Source organism: Oryx dammah, unplaced genomic scaffold (assembly GCF_014754425.2).
Source record: "Oryx dammah isolate SB20612 unplaced genomic scaffold, SCBI_Odam_1.1 HiC_scaffold_23, whole genome shotgun sequence".
Lineage (NCBI taxonomy): Eukaryota > Metazoa > Chordata > Mammalia > Artiodactyla > Bovidae > Oryx > Oryx dammah.
Window position 1 is genome coordinate 34,935,672 of NW_024070207.1, and position 5,432 is coordinate 34,941,103.

Below are 5,432 nucleotides of genomic sequence, written 5' to 3' on the forward strand. Positions count from 1 at the left end.
CCCTGGGTTGGGAAGATCCCCTGGAGAAGGGAATGGCAATCCATTCCAGTATTCTTGTTTAGAGAATTCCATGGACAGACCATGGGGTCACAAAGAGTCGGACATGACTGAGTGACTAACACACACGTGTATAAAACAGACAACGAGAACCTACTGTAGAGCACAGGAAACTCTACTCAATGCTCTGTGCTGACCTAAATGGGAAGGAAATGTAAAAAAAGAGGGAGTATATGTATACTTGTAGCTGATTCGCTTTGCTGTATAGCAGAAACTAACACAGCATTGTAAGGCAACTATGCTCCAATAAAAATTAACAATAAAAAAAGAATGAAGTTGCTAGGAAACTTACATATTTCAATTCACAAGAGTGCTAAAGTCTCCATGTAATAAATTCCGGAACTGAACAGGGCCCTCAGCATTTTCCTGGCCTTTCTCACTGACATGAAAATTTAACGAAGGGGGCCTTTGAGAGCACAGGGTTTGAGCCAACAGAGAATAGAGCACTAAGGCAAGAAATACAGAGCTAAGACTTCTCCCAGCGCTGCTGCCTGTTTGGCCAAGTAACTCGACCTCCCTGGGCAAAATGAAGGGGTTGAAGCAGACAAGAGCTCTTATGATTTTAAATGACTGTCATTCCCCGTCAGGAGCCTGCAGTTAGTGGCTGCCATCTTATGCCAAAGAGCTGGCAGCAGCCTTCTCGGTTGCATTCGAAGCCCTGGGTGACTGTCACCATCAACAGTGTCATAAAGGAGGGGGCTGGCAAGAATCTCTGATTCTGAACCCTCTCCTCCAAACCCTGACTGCAAAGGAAGGGAGTGAGATGGCATGATTGCTTGGGCAGCACACCATCTCACAGTTCCATGGGTCCTGATATTCTGGGTTCCCTCTCCTTCATAATCTACTGAGTGCAAAGAGGATCTGGAGATTCCAGTGAAGAGCTAAGCGAGGAATGTATGAGTGTGTGTGTGAGAAAGAGAGAGACTCAGATAAAAAAGAGAGAGTGAGACATAGAGACAAAGAGAAAGTGAGAAAGTGGTAGAAGTGGAAGTAGGAAGTGAGTTCACGGTCAGCTGGCTGGCCTAGTGGAAAGAAGGCATATATGTGGCCACTTTCCCTGATGTGATGCAGATGGAAAAAACTTGGGAAATATTCTGCTAGGAAGAACATTCCGCCAGCTCACCACCTAGGTCCTGTGATCTCCAAAAGCCAGAGCCTGTTCTTAGATCTGCCATTCATTTGTGAATTCAACAAGCATTTACTGAGCACTTACTATGAATGTAAGATTGGTGGAAAAAATGGCCATGTCCTCTGCCCTAAAGAAGCCTGAAGGCTCCTGTGGAATCTAGGCCAGTGAACAGTCAATTAGAACGTGTTGGATGTCATGAAGAGGGAAGTGCAGGGTTTTAGGGAAGCAGTCAGTGAAACCCCCTTAATTCAGCCTTGACTGGTTAATGATTTCTTGGGAGAGGCTCATGTCACCTGAAAGAGAAGCAGAAGCCAGCTTAGTGTTACAGGAGGTAGGAGGAGAAGGAATGTTCTAGGCAGAAGTCAGATCACAGGTTATTTTAATTTTCTCCTTTGTATTTAGCGGTATGTCAGAAATGTTCTTCATTGGCTATGTGTTCATTTATATAGAAAGAATTTTAGGGACTTCCCTGGTGGTTCAGTGGCAAAGACTCCAGGATCCCCAGGCAAGGGGCCTGGGTTCCACCCGTGATCAGAGATCTGGATTCCACATGCCACAACTAAAGATCCTACATGCTGCAACAAAGACCTGGTGCAGCCAAACTAATAAATACATATATTTTTAATTTAAATATGAAGGAAAGCAATGGCCCTCCCTCAAGCAGTGAGCACCAGTGCCAACTTCTTTAGGTCTGTGACACACTGGCAGAGAGAAGGGGATGCGACAATCGCTACTACTCCTAACAGTGACAGCAGTGTTTGTTGAGTGCACTACACGTCAGCGTTTTCCCTGTACCTCATGCAATCCTTACCATAATCCTACGTGATAAATATTACTATCATTACCTCCATTTTAGGGATGTGGGAACTGAGGCCCAGAGGTCACACAATTAGTAAGTAGCAGAGGAAGGACTCAAATCGCGGCAGTCCAGTGCTAGAGCTATCCCAGCCCTCTTTAAATAATGAAGGTGATGCACCAAGAGACTGATTAGTATTGAAAGTTGGCCCTCTTCTAAGAAGCAACTTCCTGCCACCAGCTGAGTGTGCTCCTTCTCCTCCAAGTCAGGAGGGGGTGTGTGAAGGGGAAGACCAGATGCACACAGAGCAGGGACTGGCCTTCCCAAGTTTGCATGAGAATCTGATGACTGAAAAGGGTGCCCAAAATCCACTTCAACATCACAGCCGTGGACCCCATTCCGCTCTGGCCACACTAGCAATGCTTATCTCATGAAAAGTTTCCACTTTTGAAAACAGCATAAGACTTAGGCTTCTGAAAACACATAAGCCTAAATGATTTATTCAAATTCCCTTATTATTAATGGTGGGCTTCCCAGGTAGCTCAGACGGTAAAGAACCTGCTTGCGGTGCAGGAGACCCAGGTTCAATCCCTGGGTTGGGAAGATCCCCTGGAGAAGGGAACAGCTACCACTCCAGTTTTCTGGTCTGGAGAATTCCATGGACTGTATAGTCCATGGGGTCGCAAAGAATCGGACAGGATTGAGAGACTTTCACTTTCGTGTGATGCAATTCCTAAACTAACCACAAGGTGGTGCTGCAGACAGATCTAGGGATTTGTTTGGGGGAACGGGTTTAAGAATATTTGGGTTTTTATAAATCGAGGTACAGCTACACAATGAAAGCTAATTAGAAGAATGAGGTCAAGATATACGACTTTTAAGGACTATCTTCAAAATATGCCACTAAGTGAGAAAAGCAAGACACTAAACAATATGAAGAGTATGCTTTAATTATGAAAATTTTAATATGTAAATATATATGCAGGTACGTGCATCATTTTTTCCTGAGAGTTAAAAAAAATAGATTCTTACCAGTTATTACTTTAAGGAGTGGGGCTAGAGTCCAGGGGGAGGCAAAAGTGTGCTTCTTTTCAGTTTTATAAGTTAAAATTATTTGATTTTTAAAAATGGTTTGTACTCACTAATTTTAAAACCATCATTACAAAAACAATCTGATTGCTATAAAAATTGAAATACTGCAGGAGTTGACAGAAGTCCCTTCTCTTCCACCTTTTAACCCCATTCCCCAGAGGACAGGTGACCTCTGTTTGGTTTCTGGACCAGCAGCATCAGAACCACATGAGAAGTGGCCAGAAATGCAGATTCTCAGGCCCCACCCCAGACTTTCTCGAACTCCACAGTGAGGCCCAGTAATCTGTGTTTTCAAAAGACTTTTTGGTGATTGTGATACACTATCCAAGTTGAGAGCCATTAGCAGGTTAGACCAGCTCTTTGGTGGAGAAGAATACTGCTGCAGAAATGAATAACTCCAATGGCCTGCTTCCACTCACCCAGTGCACTTTAGGTTGAGGTTGGCAGCCCTTTGAGTCCACTGTGACCTCTCTGTTGGGGCTGAGTGACGACCATTTTGTCACAGTTTGGAGGGGAAAGGAAAAGAGGAGTAGAGTAGAAACTTTAAAAAAAAGGGGGGGGTAAGGAAAGGGGGAAAAAATGGCAGAGAAAGAAGGCAAATAAAATAATTACATGATTTGGAGACAAAAAATGTTCCCCGCCATTTCACTAAACAAAGAATGTTCCCCCAACCCCATCAAGCCATCAGCCACTGCAGTGCACCTGCCCAAAGGGATTCAGGATGGAGAAAAACAGGATACTGCTCCTAAATCCTTCAGATGCATATCTAAGGAATAATTTCAATGAGCCGAGATTCTTGCATCTTCCCATACAGAGAAAAGCAGTAAAATCACTAACTTGAGATGTTTTCTGTGATTAGCAGTAATTTTTTTGGATGTTCAATTACTTGTTTTTTTTCCAGCAAAAATTCCTGGCTCCTTCCTTACCTCTTTGGAACAGTTCCTCAGCGCTATTTAAGAGGCTGTTTCATGGGCTATAGACCAGTAAGTTTTTTGAATAAAACTTAACTTTTAGACGGTGTTTTGCTTCAGTCAACAGATGGCAGGGAGATGAGATTAGAGCCTCAGGGCTGCTCATTCATTCATTTAATAAGCATTTCTCCTTTTTCCATTCTAAATCTATATGTTGATGTTCATTTCCTCCCTAGGACCTACACATTTCATTGTCATCATTTACCAAATCTGAGAGGGTCATTATCTCTTCCACCTTTCGGCGTGTTCACTTTTTGGGGAAGTGTTTACCAGCGATTCCTTGCTCTCAAAGCTGCTCAAAAAGAGTCAGAATCTACCTGGGGTGGCGTGGGGCTGGGGGTGGGGGTGGGGGAGGGGGACTGAGGAGTTTTGCGCAGGCAGGTGGGCACGGGGTCCCCTAAGAGAGGAAGTGCAAGTCCACATCTGGGAAGCTCATATGCCAGGGGAATCTTACAAAGTTCTTCAAACCACCGACCCTAGTCCCACTTAGGATTCTGCCTCTCCTGCAGAAGAGTCAGGGGCAAATTCCTTCAACTGGCCCGGTGATGGGAGACAGTGCAGAAAAAAGCGAGTAGTTCTCGCAGTATTTCCGAGTGCGCAGACAACTGCGTTTGAATTGTTACATTAAATTAAGTTGTTAAATTAAACAAAGGTTTGAGAATTTTGAGCCTGTGTCTTCTGACAAAATAACCCAACCTTTACTCACCAATCCCCCACCCCCCATCCTCCAACAACAAAAAACAAACACTGTTCTGTCTCCTGAAGGAGGCTGTCCCGGTCAAGAAACCAGCGTTTGTTTTGCGGGAATGGTGGTGATGGGGGCGGGTCGGGGGGAGGATTTAGCTTGTAAGGCCACTGATATCTCTCTCTGTTCCATTTTTTTCATTTGATTGACATCTGCAAGAAGTTCAGTACAATCGGTTAAACGGAATTCTTGACTCAATGGGACACTTTGTTTTCTTATATTTTATACAAATGAGCATTTACTTTCATAGAATCGTAGACTTGTAAAGCTGGGATTACCTGAGAGTTCATCTCTGGCCCATTAATACTGTCTTGGGGAGTTCTGAGAAAAATACAATGCCCAGGCCCCAGGCCTTATCTACTGAATCAGAGAATCTCAAGGGGTGGGACCAAGGGGCATCTCTAGGTTTTAAGCCCTCCAAGTGATCCCAGAGTGAAGCCGGCGCTGAAAAACAGCTCTAGTCACACGTTTCTATTTTATGGATGTAGAAGCTCAAAGAGATGAAGTGAAGGTCATGGTGGCTGGCAGTCAGAGGTATCTCAGGCCCAACTCTTCTGAATGTCTGCCCAGTGTTCTTTCCACTATGCTCTTTTATCTCTTCTTAGCATTTCACTGAACATGAAATTTAGGCAGTTTATAGTT

General features: G+C 44.1%; 1 non-coding gene across 1 annotated transcript; it reads left to right on the forward strand.

The window, feature by feature from the left end:
* Window positions 1-2,513: 2,513 nt before the first annotated feature.
* On the forward strand, window positions 2,514-2,585 carry TRNAR-GCG. The gene has a single exon. It is a non-coding gene; the product is annotated as a tRNA-Arg (tRNA).
* Window positions 2,586-5,432: the final 2,847 nt, after the last annotated feature.